General features: G+C 36.4%; 1 protein-coding gene across 1 annotated transcript in view; it reads left to right on the top strand.

The window, feature by feature from the left end:
* Window positions 1-16,633: 16,633 nt before the first annotated feature.
* RREB1 (ras responsive element binding protein 1) overlaps window positions 16,634-17,413 on the top strand; it is a 93,995-nt gene continuing 93,215 nt past the window's right edge. The window contains exon 1 of the mRNA XM_063451757.1: window positions 16,634-16,653. The gene's annotated coding sequence lies outside the window, so the exon portion shown is untranslated. The remainder of the gene's footprint in view (window positions 16,654-17,413) is intronic.

The following is a 17,413-nucleotide window of genomic DNA, read 5'->3' as shown; positions in this document are numbered from 1 at the left end:
GGTGGGGGTGGACCTAATAGCACAAGGAAAAGGGACACTATTTGTATCCCTAACCTTATAGTGTTCCTTTAAAGGGACACTGTAGGCACCCTGAACACTTAATTGCATTGAAGTGGTCTGGGTGCAGTGCTCCTGTCCCCTTAACCTTAAAGTTATTGAGAAACTACAGTAATTCCCTTGCATGGTTAACTTCACCTCTAGTGGATGTCTACCAGACAGACACCAAAGGCGCTTCTAAATCCTTAGAAAACTTTAGGTCCTCTAAATGACACTGGGCGTCTTCATGCTCTGCATTGGTACTATGGGTACTTTTACTATGGGTAAGTCCTAATGCACTTGCAGCGCATGATGCACATGTGCATTAGACCCCCATGGCGGAGGAGCAAAAGTGGAGCATGATGGACATCGATGTTGGAATCAGGTAACGTTTAAAACTTTATTGTCCGCTGGGGAGGGGGCACGAGGGAGGGGGGTGGCAGAGGGTACTATAATGCTCGGAATACAACTTGGTTTCCTTTTAAGAGAGAGTACCAGAAAATAGAATACTTTGGTGTGTTGCAGTCAAGGTGTGAAACTTTAGGCATCACAGTATCTGACAACTTTGGAGGTTAATTCCTTATTGACTATAGTTGTACGATTCATTATCACAACAGAAAAAAATGAATTGCAATATACATATATACAAACACAAAATATTTAGATTTGTTGAACTTTTTTTAAAGATCATGTGACCACTGTGTTTTCTAAATGTGTAACATAACAGAGACATCATATCTACCTACAGACACACACACAGTGACCTGCTCAATAACTTTGCTGAATGGTGATATGGACAAAATCTTGTAAACAGGGCTGGGACCATTCTTGTGATGCTTAGCTAATTCTTTACAATGTAAGAGCATCACACATATTTTAAGATTAGATACTTGGGAATTGCAGTTTTCATGATTGGGGCTGAACAAGAGAGAAAGCTGAAAGCACGGCCACACTACTCTAACAGAATGGGGTAGGTGCTCTCTTCCACTATATTGCTTGTAGGGTGAAATCTCTGAAATTACCAACTGGCCTATTGCTGCTCCAGACAGTATAGCAGTGTTCCAGGGGTCAGCTCTGCTTGTGAGGATAATGTTTAAGGTTCTGTTTAAGGGCTGTGCTACTTGCACAGTGACAAATTCACGCAGTCCTGTTGTTACACCTGCTACTAGTACTCTTATTTGTTCCTGGGGAAAAGAGCATCTGTTTTTGAAGCAGTTTGACATCTGGAATGATTTGTTTTCTTTAAACTCAGAAATATATGCTACAACCTTAACCTGGAAGCCTACAATTGTTTTCTTTTTTTCATCCAAACCCTTAAGGACAGAGGTAAATGTCCAAGTTCTGATCAAAACAAAACCCAGAAATAAGTTATATATCTGTTTAACCATAATTTACCTCTTTCATATTAAAGGGACACTCCAGGCAACAAAACAACTTGGAGGCCCCTGGAGGCACTCTTACTCTTCAGATTCAGGAAACTCGTGGTGCTGCTAGGCAGGGGCGCCCCGGATTGGCTTAGAGCGATCAGCTGACGGTGCCTCCAGGGGCCTCCTGGCACCATAACAATTTAATTTAGATGAAGTTGTTTTGGTGTCTCGAGTGTCCCTTTAAGTGTACCCGCATTTGTTATATATCATTTTATATCAATAAAACACACATATTTGTATGCTGTGATGTCCCATAGGTACAACGATGCTCTCCCCAGGTACAGGTTTTAGGGAGTTTTATAAATTACAGGGTCAAATTAAGAGCTTGCCCATTTCAGTTTACATATTGAAATTTGGTTGATTGATTTGCGGGACATACATTACCTTTCATACCATATGGCAACCCAGAAATGAAAATTTACCCCATCATGGCATACCACTTGCAAAGGTAGACAATCCAGCACTTTGAAGCCACTTAGTCACAAATCCTGGCCAAAGTTAGCATTCATATTTGTTTTTTGTATTTTTCACAAAAAACTGCTCTTTCACCAATGATATCATCAGCATCATACATTTTGCAGCTCTAAACTATTCATATTTGTGTTCAGTGATGTCACACAAGAACAACAGTACTCTTCATGTCCATGTTTTACAATGTTTTGGAAAGTTGCAGGGTTAAATGTAAGGCTTGCCCAATTCAATTTTTATACATTGAATTTTGCCAGATTGGCTGTTGCCCTTGAGACCGTATGGCAGTCCAGGGAGGAGCATTGTAGGTCACTAGTGATAGGAAACTATAGTGACCTACAATGCTTGAGAAGTGTGCTCGAGGTGTGGGCAGGGTTTTCTGAGAAAGGTGATTTACCAATAACAATTTAGGCAACTAAAATACAATTCAGGGCAGAAAAAATATATTTTATTTACATTGACAGATTTCTAAACCAATTATTGTAGTTTAAAGGAACACTGTAGGCACCAAACAACTTAATGAAGCAGTTTTGGTCTATCGATCATGCCCCTGCAGTTTCACTTCACAATTATCTGCCATTTAAACCCTAGTCACACCTCCCTGCGTGTGACACCATTTCCTAAACGCTTAGAGACATCTAATGTTAAAATTTCCTTTATTGCATTACCTGTTTGATTCAAAAAAAGTTTTTCTCTGTTCTGTTAATAGCCTTCTAGACCCTGCAGGAGCCCCCTGTGTGTGATGAAAGTTCAATTTACAGAGCAGAACATAAAAACGTCTAAAGCAAGGTAACATCTGACTGAAAATGAAACCATTTTTTTCATGCAGGTTGTGTGAGCCACAATCAATGGGGGTGTGGCTAGTGCTACATAAACAGAAACAAAAGTGATTTCACTCCTAAATGGCAGTGAATTGAGCAGTGAGACTGGAGGGGCATGATCTGTACACTAAACCTGCTTCACTAAGCTAAAGTTGTTTTGACACCTATAGTGTACGTTGAAAGACACATTACTGTGAGTAATATTGCTGTGGAGTTCTGTTATACACTTAGACATATACCACATGGAGCTCCTAGAAAAGAGGGACATTATGATAGAAAAGAGGGACTGAGAGACGTGTCCAAAATAGGGACTGTCCTTCCCAAATAGATACACTTGGGAGGTTAACAATCAGGGGCTAACTGACCACTTGGGCACATTAGGAGCCTGGCAGACATAGAAGATTCCTCCCATATATGCTGCTTGAGGTAGATGGAGGGAGAAAAAACATAGGGTTGGTGCAGGTAAACAGGCTATGGGTGATATAGAGATATGTAGAGTAGATAGGATGAGACACAAATGAATGAGTTAAACAATTATGTGTGATGGAAGACAAATTAGGGTGACAGAAAAGACACAAGTGGGTGATTGGGAAGGAAAAATATCAGATGAAGCAGAGGCACAGCTTAGTGGGGTGTGAGGGGGATAGAAATGGGTCAGATGGGTGACTACTAGCGTTAAAGAGTAACAAAATGGGAGACAAGGGGTGAAGACACATACACATTGGTGGAAAGACACATACACATTGGGGGAAAAATGAGAGACAGAAACTTGGAGAGTCAAAAAACTACAACACTTGCAGTATATAAATATACCTCATTACACATGTGCTGACACTGATTTCAAATACACTAATCATGCACAAACGCATTGACACAGATTTCAAATACACCTCTCATTCACACACTGACACAGATTTTAGATACACCCCTCAGTCACACACACTGACAATTGTCTTATACACCCACTCATTCACACATGCTTACACTCTGCACACATACACCTACATTTACATATATTATACTCAAACATACTGCATTCACACAGACAATCCATACAAAACTACCCCTTAATTCATGCACAGACTGTCCATATTAATATACACTGTCAAAAGTACACCAACATTTTCATGTGTTCATAAGAATTCCACAAAAATACACCCCTGCATTCACATTCAACATAAATACAGCCTTACATTCACACATAAACATTCCATACAAATACTACTACTACTTTTACAAACATATGCTCTACTCACTCGTAGAACAATGCATTTACATGTTTCCGCTACATGTAAGTAAACGTCTGCATTTTATACAAAATAATCAAAATTAACAAAAAATAACTTGGAGAATTTTTCTAATACAACTATGTAGGCCTATATTTTAAAATTGATCTTTTCCAGCAATTCTCACTTGGGAGATTAACCCTAAGATTTTTTTTTTCTATTGGAAGTTATATTGAACATTTACTTAATATTAGGTCTTTAAAGGGCCCATGATCTAATTTTGCCAGGGGCTGTCAAACAGTCCCTGTATGCAATAATAATCATCCCTGTTGTGTCCAAGAGCCTCGAAATTCACAAATTGCAGTCTGTAGTACAAGGCTTCCTACCACTAGGGGCACATGTCAGCACACTGACTGCGCAGAGAAGCACATCACAAGGCTCCCACCCTTGCTGGAGCACGTGGATTCCTCTGCCTACCCAAGTCATCTTCTGGTCTGTATACTTCATGTAACCTACAGGCATCATCTGGTCTGTATACTTCATATAACCTACAGGCATCATCTGGTCTGTATACCTCCTATAACTTATAGACATTCTCTGATCTGAATAGCTTCAATACCCTTATAGGCATCTTCTGGTTTGTATGTATTATCTGAGCCATATGCATCACCTGATTTATATGCAGTAGCTAGTTAATACACATCTTTGGTCCACGTGCATACTCTGGTCTATATACAGCCTCTGATCTATGTGTATCTTCTGTGATCTGTATGCAAATGTGAGCTTGGAATATAGAATGTTCAGCATTCTGACTGGGGAAGGGGTCCATTTAGATTTGGCTTGTAATTCTCCCCTTTTATTTATTCTCATAAATCCAGGTAATTTTTAAAGGGGAAGAAAAAACAACAACTTTAAAGGCTTGTTTAGATTGGGTGAGTGAACAATGCCTGAATTTTGCAGAGGTAAGTAGTTAGTAACTAGTAATGATGATCATAATCTCAAACACTAATGTACTTTGAAAATATCAAGCGTGTTGCATAAGTTCATTAGGGTAAAAATTCTGAAAAAGGTGTCATTTTGTTTTATAATGAGAAATAGTTGCATAAGTGGATTAGAAACACAAACATACATTTCTATGCATGTTGCTATTTTAATCAAAAGAAAATTGAGTTATGTAAGGCAAATTGGTATATAAAGATGAAGTAAAATTAAATTTAAAAAAAGATTACCTCATACTCAGGTATTTTATGTGCAGGTGAAATCTTTAAAAGTATTGGCAGCCATTTTGTGTTAGACTGCAGATGAGGTAGTTTGATGCTATTGTCCAGAAGTGGCCAAATGCAAATCTACAGCTCCCCCCCAAAAATCTGTTTTTTGTAAAAGTTGTTTTAATGTGTTGTTTTCACTGGAACTTACTCAGCAACAATTATTTTTCATTTAACATGCTATTTTAAGTTGTTGTTTTTATGGTTCTATTAATGATACTTTCCTCTCCTTACCTGAGTAAATGTTAATGTTCAGTTAGTGTATAGATTATCACAGGTGGTGAACAAATCCACTTTTCAAGTTAAGTCTATATTCTCTGATGAGTTTGTTCTTTGAACTGGGAGTTTTTAAGTATTAAGTCAAAGAAATTTGATTATTTTGTTAAAAATAGTGTAGCTTGAAAAAGTTGTTTTTTCCTTTCTGTTTTTTGAGTGAAAAACTGAATTTGCTGCTTTAAACCGAATTTCATCCATTTTGTGTCCACGTTGCTTGGGTTGCTTGTGAATGCACAGAAAAGTGACACTAAGTAGATATTTGCTGACAATCAGACATGGAAAACTTCCAGTAAGCTTTTTTTTTTATAAATTCTTGTCAATGGAAACTATTCTAAATAAAACAAAACTGTAATCGTTTGTCTCGTAAAAACATTTAATGGATTCTTGTTTATCAACCTGACTCCCTATGTTGAAACAAGAAACAAGTTGTGTTGAGCATGTCTGATAAGGGCTATTAAATATATTCAGAGAATTTAGGACTGAAGAGGCAACTAGGGGGTATGATTAAATAGCTGTAATTTCTTCATGCTTCTGAGCATTTCAAATGAAGGTTCCACGCCAGTGCTTAGCATTTTTAACCCATTTTCTAACTGAATAATATAATGTTATTTGATATGCAATTAAGAAGTTTCAAATTGATGTTTACAAGTTGAAGGTTTTGGGGTTTGCCAGCTGTGTCCTTCATCTTTGGAGATGGGTACTGCGCTGTAATGATGCTCTTTATTAGGAAAGGAGCTGAACTGGAAGCACAGCTTACTGGGAGACAATTTTGACTAATTTGGCCTTAAATTTGAAATTCATGTTGAATACCTGACAGTTCTTACTTTAGTGAATAACTTAGTGTTGCTATGACACTCACTTTTTAAAATGTAAAAATTTTATGTTGACATTTTCAAAGTAAATCATCTTATTTTAAAAACCACATTAAGGCACCCTGATTTCCCCAACATTTGTTTAGTAGGGATGCCTGTTTTATTCTGCCCCAATGAATGGATAACCAACTTACATTAGCAATTTGTATAACCCTTCAGACTGACGTTTGATTTTTAAGCCATACTTATTCATTAAAGCCATATAGTGTTCATTTTGTATGTATTTAAATAAATTTCGTTTGCATTTAAAATAGTGAGATTTAGTCCCTTCCCCTCAAAGATTTATTTAGGCCAAGCTACTACTCATGTCATTTAGCACATTCTTTCCAGAGCCTCCGCCCTACTGTTTAGTGCTACAGGTAGTTCTTGTATAGTTTGCAAATGTATTAGGTCTGTCTGTCAGCTATTGAGTTCCATTTCTATAGAAATGTCTCATTCAGCGAAAAGAGCACTGTGGGAGGTAGATTATTTGTAACAAAGGGAGCCATATTTCTAATTAGGGGCATGGATATCCCACAGTTTGGAGCACTTTATAAATGACACTAGAAACATTAACGGATTGTCAGATATCCTCATCAATACAGGAGCCAGTGTGAATTTGGCAGCACCAAAAGGCTTGAAGGAGATTTGGCAGAGCCGAGTTCTGCATTCCTGTACAAAATATTATACGAATAATGAGAAAGTTGATATTTTCTCTTTCAGCTTCCCAGGCTAAGAGGTTGGACTTTTCTTGCTGTTCTAGGATATCCTAATTTTTTTGTGTCAAACTGCATGAAAATGGTTTGACAAAAACTGTTCATAGACCTTGCACCATAACCACTACATTAAGCCGCAGTTGCTTTTTAAAAGTGTACTTTTAAGCTATGCAAGCTATTGATAAAAAGCCACCCTATGTCAAATTAAGTTAAACTGTTAGTATCTCATTGCAGTATAAACTGATAGGCAGATACCCAGTATATACTTTTTATCTAGAACCCAACAGTTTCTAATTTTCTAGGCAAATTTACTTTATTCTAAATTCAAATTCTGCAATCTGAAGTTGCATTTACACAATTAGTTATTATTAATAAAACTATGCAATATGTGTTTGAGTTGGGTTGTGGTATTGCAAAAAAAAAAAAAAAAACTGCTCTTAATAAATGTCTGAATTATAGGAAATATCAAATATTCAGATTTCTTCTCACCACTGCAGGTTAGGAGAGAGGCACAGAAAGGGAGCTTTTAAAAAAACTGAATGTATTAGGTGGACATAGGAGGGTTAAAAGAACACTTAATCATTAAAAACTGATATTCTGTTTTAACCCCTTAAGGACCAAACTTCTGGAATAAAAGGGAATCATGACATGTCACACATGGCATGTGTCCTTAAGGGGTTAAAGTGACACTGTAACCATCAAAAGTACTTTAGCTTAATACAGTGGTTTTGGTGTATAGAGCACGCCCCTGCAGTGACACTGCTCAGTTCTCTAAATTACTTTCTTTATGCAGACATACCTCCCTGCACACTTCCTGAAAAAGGTTTTTAGCTTTCCTTATTGCACAGTGTGTTAGTTAGAATTTCTTATCTCTGACTTTGTTAAAAGCCTGGTAGAGCCTGCAGTAGCTTACTGCTTGTCATTAAAGATCAATTAACAGAGCAGGAGATAAGTAAAAACATTGCACTGTAAGATCGGATTGAAAATTAAACCAACTTTTTCACCTCTAAGGGAGGTGTGGCTAGTGATGTATAAACAATCAAAAAAATATTAAAATTTCTCCTAATAAACACTAAAACCACATTTTAAAGCTGAAGATGTTTTGGTGCTGAATATGGTGTCCATTTAACATTTGGTCCTTTTACCCATTTATCAGGCCGGTAGCTCCCCCCCAACAAAAATTATAAAAATGTTCTGCCCATGGGAGATTGTCTTTGAGCTCCCTTTTTCTCTGTTACAAAATTATGCATTTTACTAATGCATCCCAGTGGAAGCTTTCTCTCTCTATTGAACTATCATTTATTCTCAGTAAAGCATATGCATTTTTTTAAATTTAGAATAGAACATAAAAAATAAGGTGGTGCAAAATAATGTCTGTTTAATTAGACCCTTGCCGAAAGATCATGGAAAAATACCATACAAATTACTTGCAGAATTACTAGCGCTCTTTAATTGCTGTTAATGTCTGTTACTGATTGATTTTGCATCCTCTGACAAGTTCTGAGTTTGAATTGTAGCCCTTCTGCTTCATCTTGCATCACAAGTTTATGCATTCTTTGTAGACCAGAATTTACACTAATGGTTTAAATATCAAATAAAACAGTAAATATAGGCAATGGAATGTCTGATTGCCAACTGGAGAAAAGAGAGCATTACTCCCAATTTAAAACTGTAATCTGTAGTTGAAGGATTTTACTTTAAAAATATGAACTATTTCTAAGTTCCTATTAATAGATTGAATACTACCAGAAAATATTACTGATTACAACAGAAAAGTTCTAATCCGTGTTGGTTAAGAATTTTGTCAATTTATAATACTGCATTTATAAAATGTTATTGTCATTTACATAATTTCCTTTGCACTGCAATAATCGTCCGCAATCTTGTGTCACTAATACACTGCAATGACGGCCTTAGTCACAAGTGTCTTCAGAATGAAGTGGTGGAAGGCCCCTATTAAATAGTAGAAAATACATACTGACCTTAGACAACGAGAGATCAATGTGAGATGAGGTGGTGACATGATTAACCTCACAGCCAATCCCTGACCAATTATATATGGCCCCTTTTTCCTTTTACGTCTACTTTGAAATACTATACAGATAAGAAGAGGACAGTGTTTAGGTGTGGGCAGGAGTCATATTGGTGGGAAGATAGAGCTACTATAGATCTGGAGGGTTGGAGTTTATGACTATCTTTTGAACATGGATAGAAGTAAAAAGCGTGTCAGACAAAAGCAGCACAGATCCTCTGAATACTTTGTCTATAACTCTCACACCTATTTGGCTGTCACTGTTCAAAAATGTAAGATGATTTTGAATTTAAGGCTTATGCACACAAAGACAATATGAACAAGAGCGAAAATAATGTAGGAAGTCCCAGGGGTATTTTAATATTAATATATATAATTATATATATATAGATATATATATATATTAATATCAAAATACACGTACAATGATATTGATTAAATATATATTTACAATTATATATATATATATATATATATTTATATATAATAAAAAATAATAAATATGTAAATACGTTAAAAAATAAATAAAATGAAAAAATCAATAAAAAAATGTGTGTGTAATTTCGTTACAACTGTATTTTGATAATATATATATATATATTGATATCAAAATACACGTAGAACAAAATAATATATATCTATATGCATAAGTATATATCACTATATATATATATATATACCTATATATAAAGAAAAAAAAATATATATATATATTCTACATGTATATTTATGTAATATTTTTAGATAATTAGGTAATTTTATTAATTACAAAATGTGGGACCTGCCTGACAACCCAGGCTGAAAGTATAGGGAATTTAAGTTGCTAGCACTATATTTAACCCTATAACTTTCCAAGACACAATGAAACATGTACATGGGAGGTATTGTTTTACTCGGGAGACTTCGCTGAACTCAAATTAGTGTTTCAAAAGAGTAAAAAATATGTTTAAATTAGTTTTTTTGCATTTTTCACACACAAACAAATATTAATGCTAACTTTGGCTAGTATTTTTGACCAAGTGGCTACTAAAAAAGACTGGACATACCCCATTTGCAATACCTTGGGTTGTCTACTATTGCAAATGGTATGCCATCATGGGGTAATTCTCATCCCTGGACTACCATATGGTCTAAAAGGCAACGTAACCAATCTGGCAAATTTCAATGTGAAAAAAATGAAAAATGTAACATGCTATATTTGACCCTGTAACTTCCTAAAACACCTGTACACCTGTACAAATGTGTGTATTTTATTGCAGTAAAAGGAAACAGTATTATGACATTCACAGTTAAAATGTCACGTAGAACTAAAAAAAAAAAAAAAAAAATACAAATTATCCCATGTTTTAATATTTTATTCATATTATATTACGTTTCATAGTATTTTCTACTATTTAAATATTTGATGTTAAATGAAAGCCCTGTTTCCCCTGAATAAAATTATATATAATAAGTGTGGGTGCATTTAATATGAAAGAGGTGAATTACAGTTGGACAGACATATAGCGCAAATGCCAGGTTTTGTTTACGTTTTGTTTTGATTGCAACGTGTACATTTGGTTCAGTCCTTAAGGGGTTAAGGTGAGATTTACATACCTGAACCTTACCCGTCCCTCGCAAGCGCAGCCATCTTGATCTTGGAGAATACGGCATTAAGGTCTGTGGAGGATCCCATGAAAGCGTGAGGTTATCCACAGAGCCAAATCTCTGCATCGGGATAACACTTAGACTCCACCCAGAGTCTAAGAATGTCAAGCAGAGGAGATATACAGAGACAAAGCAGTCTTTACTGGGTCTGTATTTATGATATACTTTTTTTTTTTTTTTTTTTTAAGGGCCGCTTTACCATTCTTCCTGCTTATCTTTTGCTTTCAGACTACCAAGTTCTCTTGGCACTGTATCACCTGTGGCATAGTGCAGGATGAAACAAGTATGCAGGATGAAACATTTTCAGGCAAAAATATGCTAACAAAAATTATGTTGATTAACTTCCATATGCAAGTGTTGTTGCACATTGATGCTGATTACAGTCCACCCACATGGCAGGGCCTGTGCTAGTCTCACAAAGTGACAAATGATGGTAACTACTCACCAGTACAGTAAGATCACATGCTTTGGTCTCTCAATTTTGATAATGTTTTTGATGCCATTTATAGTACTTTTTCATTTTAAACATGTCTGTGTTGACCTCTTGGAAAAAGGAAAGTCTGCTATTTTAAAAGAATTGAAACTAAGGGCACTACTTAACAACTATACAGTTTTAGATTATTTTCCTTGGTGAAGGAAAATATTGACTTGTAATGGGTATACAATAGCCGTTTTCTTTAAATACAAAGTAATGGTGGTGTTCACAGCTTCACTAGGTGAATTGCCGATGCTGTTGACAAGTGCTGAAAGTATTTTGACAATTTTTATGTCGTTTCTTTTTAACTTTTTGTATATTTTAAAAGTAGTAAAAATGTCTCATTGCTTGTCATGTATATATAAAATTTAATGTTTTCTTGTGTTTGTTTATTATTACATCAATGTGTACTTGCAAAAGTTCTTATTGGGATTCAATAATTAGTTATTTTGTAAACATCATTAATGTTCACAAAATAATACATTATTGAATCCCAATAAGAAAGGAACAATTTAGTAAAATGCTGTGATCATGGTGCCTGTAGTCAATTCAGTGAAATGCTGTGATTATAGTGCCTGTAGTCAATTTAGTAGAAAAGCTCTATCCTTGGCAGCCTGAAGTCCTGCCTCCAATGACTATGTAGCAAAAGCAGAGCTTTGGTATGCTTAATGCTGTACCGGGGGGTGGCAGTGGTTCACTGAGAGCATCAGTTAGGTGCTATCATCCATTCGCTGCTCAAATGCCTAATTTGCATTGGTATGACTTGAGATGGAAGCATAGCTTTGCCTCGGCCATATGGTTAATGGGGGCTTCAGAGAAAATAGAGGCTACTGTGTCTCTAGTCAGAAGCTTCTCATTCTGATCTGTGGGGTCTGATCATGTTCTATAAACTCCCATCCACCAGTGGATTGTGGAATATTTAATCCAGGCCTGGCAGCAGGTACCTTCATGAGATCTGATGAAAAGAACGTCTGAATAAGCTTATGTCAGCCATACAGTAGCTTCCATCAGATTATTAAATAGTATTCACTGTTTTGGTAATGGTGTTATGTGCAGTGTCCTCCTGAGCGTCCCATAGCATGCTCACAATCATAAAGCTAGAAAGGGGAGGTAGGAACATACATTGTGTGCAACTCATGCACTTATTTGCTTGATAAAATGAGGAAGTATAGATTTCTCCTTTGACATCCCAAAGCAGCATACTTACAGCTGCATAGTTTATTTTGAACTGCTGCAATTATAAGTAACTTTGCATGAGGAGACTTAGAAACATTCTTGCACCAAAAGGTATACAGTGATCATAAATTGTTATAGTGCATGTAATATCTCTTTAAAACACCCTCTACTTTAGTAAGAAGCAACCATGTTTTAGTTACTTTTAATCAGCAAAACTCCATTGTGGCTTGAACTGTAAGTGATGTCAAACATCATTACAGCAGTCTGGAGGAAATTATATTGATCCAATTAGTATAGACACAGCTCCGTATTGGGTGCACTTTTTTTTATCAAAGGGGATCTGCTTCTAGAGCCCCTGTAGCCAATAAACTACCCTGTCTGTAAGTTGGAAAATTGTTTAGCTCAATTAAATCAGTTCCAAGTCTTTTTTCGGCAAGTGAAAAGAGGACATGATCATGTATTACATAACTAAAAGTATTTTCAAGTAGCTCCCTGATTTAATGAAATACATTTTCCTTTTGTGCTGTGATCATTGTTTGGTAACTGTTATTTGCAATCACGATCTGATACTTAAATAAACTATATATTTTATCTATTGCCCTGTCCTAATTGTTCAAATGTAATCCTTCTTTACACTTTAAAAATACAAAAGCTGCAAAAGCTATAGAGTATTTGGCATCACACCAAACGGGATTAACTCTTTAGATCATGGGGCAAAGTGTGTTCCTGTTGTCTCTGACACATAACATTCCATGCTGTGTCCTGATATCAGGATATATTGTAGTGGGGTAATACAGGTAATTGTTGTCTCTCAGTTTACCTCTAAAAAGGTCAGTCTAAGCACCATGGGCATTTTGAATTACTGCATAATGTCTGAGGGAGGCTTATAGCAGCAGCGATATGTAAAAATCAGTTCCCATATAAGACAACTCACCAGGGCTGCCTAGTTTAAGACTACCTTACATTAGAAGAGGTGAACCAATGCATTATATTGGGAGAGCTGAGCTGCAGATTGCACATGCTTGGTTTGTGGCACTCCAGATAGCAAACAAACAATGAACCAGAGTGTGTATAAGCATCTGCGGTATAGAGAGTTGTGTATAGGCCTATTCCAGTCAACCTTTTTGATGATTGAAACTGTGGGTAGAGGTTAAACTGTGTACCCATATAGACCTCATGTGCAGTCCTGTGCTTCAAGCAGACCCACTAAGAGATTTATCAAAGAACAGTCTTAAAGTATGAAACTTTTAATTTTTTTATTTGTGATTTTTTTTTTTTTTTTACCAAGTTATCTAATGCATTACATTTTTATAAATATTGTCAGTTTGAATAGTCGATTATTTTAAATTGGGAATCTCTAGATCGTTGTTCCAAGGAGCATAGTTTCAGTATGATTTCATCAGGGATGCCTACAAAAATACATATCTCAAGGTAGCATGGGATAAAGTAAAGGTTGCAGGTTACTGTTTGTACTGGTTAAAGCCCTGAAAAATGCATTTCTCATAAACAGCTTTTTATATAAACTCCTCGTTGCATCCTTACATCACTGACATCCTGTAATGATGAGAACACCCAGACCAAAGAAAATGTTTAATTATTCTTTACTTGTAAAAACGAATGTGTCATGGTGATAGTGCTATTTACATCACAGTGATACTCAGCAGGGGGTTTATTCACTAAAGTTGAAATTGTGTAAATTGACAACAGAGTTGCAAATTTTAGGTCAAATTAACCAAACTGAAAAGGAACAGTTATTTTTACAAATTGGTGGTTTTGCAAGAATCAGTAATGTTAAGTGATTATGGTTATGGTTCTTAGTGTGTTCCTTTAAGCAGTGCTTTCCAAATATCATTATAGTGGCCATTATAGTGACATTGCTCCAAAAATGTAAGTGTTGCAAACTTAAAGGGACACTGTAGTCACCAGAACAACTACAGTTTATTGTTACATATTTTAATGTATGCACTTCCTTTTCAGAGAAAATAGATGCAGATGCCTTGATTCAGTGCATCTTAATGAGGAGATGCTGATTAGTGCAGTGTTTTTCTGCACTTGCGCAATAGCCTCCCAGAAAGCATTGGGTTGGCTGAGATCATCAAGTTTGATGATCTCAGCCATGGAGGCAGAGCAGGGTGGAGCAAGCTGCGACAAGACCAGCGCGGCGCTGGTATAAAGGCAAGTAAACTCATCTTTTAAAGGCATGAACTTGAGGCCTGGGATCTAATTAGTGTTATTACAACTATCGTGTCAGGAATACACGTTTGTATTCCTAACACTATAGTGTCCCTACAAGTACATTACTTACATCAGTAAGCACTTCAATAGCATTTATTGGCGTGAGGAAATTTGAAAATTTCACTTTTAGAGAATTTACAGTGGGAGACCAGACATTATGTTATTAATAGTGTACCTCTGGGAATCTGGCATTTGGGCATATCTTGCCTTGTTTGCCACAAATAGCAATTTCACAAAACTGTGAAAAAAGAAAGTGGTGGTGGGCAAATAGTGTCCCCCTGTGCTCCGACTCATGGCCAGCAGAAATAAATGGTGATCCTAGTCTTCCACCCATGTGAGTGGGAAGTAGGGGCTCTAATTAAACAATGTGGGAGGGATCCAATGTCCCTTTCTTCTTAAAGCTTATTTTCTTTAGCCTCAAAAAAAGTAAAATAAGAAACTATTAAACTCCCATTGCAACTATTCAAATAAAAATACAGCTGCTGGAAAAAAATGCAAAGCTTAAAGGGAGACTCTACCGCTCAAATACAGAATAAATAAAAATTACTGTTTAATAGATATGCTCCAAATGAAAACTTGAATGCATTTAAATATATATTTTGTATTGGGGGTATATATAAAAACCTCTTGCAATTACATGAATTTTCTCTTGTCTGCTACCTTTGCAAACCCTCCCATTCTAACTTCAGCCACACTTTACGTGACTGTCCAATCACAGACTTTCCAACTCAGCTCATTGAGAAAGAAGTCTTTGCAAGACAGGTGCTCTGAGCAATTGCTGCCTCTTGAGTTTAGCTACACGGAGCTAACAAAACCAGGAAGTAACATTACCTGGTGTCTGCTTGATAGCCAATCGGGTGTAACCAGGTTGATTTGTAGACGTGTCAATTGCTATTGATCTCTGCACATTTTGCTAAATGAATAAAGAGGACACACTCTTTATATAAAGCTTTACAGCAAGCTTAAGTGCTTTAGGGTTCTGGAGTGACCCTTTAAAGACAGATCAATCCAAACTCTGGTATAAGCTGGTATTAGAACCAGGAAGTACACTAGTTCTCGGATTCAGAAGGCTTAGAGTCATGGGTAGAAGCTAGCCCTAAAACAAGAGAATGGGCGGAACCGGAAGCTGGAACACATCAGATAGTATTATGGCACTATAACAACTTAAGTAAAAATAATTATGTTGTTTAATTGCAGGAGAGATTGTACTTACATTCATGGATTAAGTCCTTTTTTTCATGTTTTTGCGAGCAACTTTCTGTATGTAGGCATCATGCGTTACATCAGATGGGGTGCACCTAATGCTCAGGATATATTGAAATGTACATAGGAAAAATATGGAGGATCCTATAACTGTACTGTGGTGTGGCCTCAGGGAATCATGGGATAAGCAGTTATATGCCTCTCATTAGATATTTGCATATGAAAAAAAAGAAATAGGCTTTAGTTGCTCTATAATCACAGTAATTGCAGATGAAGTGGATTTGTATAACTTGTCCTGTCTCCTGTAAAATACGTATACAGTCCTTAAAGCTGTATATTCTGTAGTCAGTCTGATCCTAATCCTAGACAAGTATTTTACTTTAACAGTGTGCATTTATGCTTTGCTCTCCTTTTGCCACAGAAAGCAGCCACAGGTTTTGACCTACTAATAGCACTTTCTAAATCTGCATTTTTCTCTGAAAAGAGCCTATTGTGCCACACGTTTCCAGGTTACTGCAAGTTAGATATTTCAGGCCGCCAAAATGTATTTCTAGAGATTTCCTAACATCCCTGTCAAATTTAGCACAGAAAAGAACCTCTAAGGCAGCAATGCATGGTCCCAGTATATTTGCTATGTGTCTAAACATAAAATGTTTTGAGGAATTAAGTAATCATGTGGGTCTGATTTTTTTTTATTTTTTTTGTAGGATTAATAGTGGCAGTCTATACATACCCACTGCATTTCATCTGTGATCATGACCCAAACTCTTCAGAAGATGCTTTCATGAACTTCTTTATGGTATGTAATGTCTGTGTTACTTATTATGTACTTACTTACCAATGCATCTCCTGCTACCTACAAAGACAAAGACATTCTCAAGACCATAATCACATCAGCTTACTATAGTGGTTATGATGCAAGGAATCACTAGGTTCTGCAGTTAAACCATGGCTTGAAAACACCCCAAAGTCTAAAAATTCACATTCACATTGTCCCTTCAAATTGGAGGATAGCATTAATTGGCTGTAAGCGCTTGAAGCAGCTTAGTGAGAATTCTTTATAGAATAAAATAATTTCAATTTTTTTAATGCATTATTCATGTACATTAAAAGAACACTCAAATCACCATAACCACCACCATGTACTGTAGTTGTTATGGTGCCCTAGAACCCCCCTTCCCATGTAAGAAGTCAAACTGTTTGCTCAGGATTTGACTTATTTTTCTTAACCGGGATGTGCCAGGTGCGGCTCCCTACCTTTTCTCTTCTGGTATGGAGAGCTGGATACTCCTACTAGGAGGCCTTCATTGCCAGGATTAGCTCAGGTAGAGAGCTTCCCTGCAGAAAGGCAAGGGACAATGCCTAGTGGACCCTTAGGTAATAAGTCAACACATTAGCGAAGGGGTTGTCAGGGCAATCCTGGCATCAAAGCCACTACAGTGCGCTTTAATGGTTGTGGTGCTTGGGTTGTTATATATATACACACACACATTTAAAAATATATTTATTAACCGAACACATTCATTTAAGAGAAGAAAAATCTGAAAGACTGCATTCGG

The sequence above is a fragment of the Pelobates fuscus genome, chromosome 4 (genome assembly GCF_036172605.1).
Source record: "Pelobates fuscus isolate aPelFus1 chromosome 4, aPelFus1.pri, whole genome shotgun sequence".
NCBI classification, from domain to species: Eukaryota; Metazoa; Chordata; class Amphibia; order Anura; family Pelobatidae; genus Pelobates; species Pelobates fuscus.
Note: the sequence above shows the minus strand (reverse complement) of the source record. Positions and strands in the feature narration are given on the sequence as shown.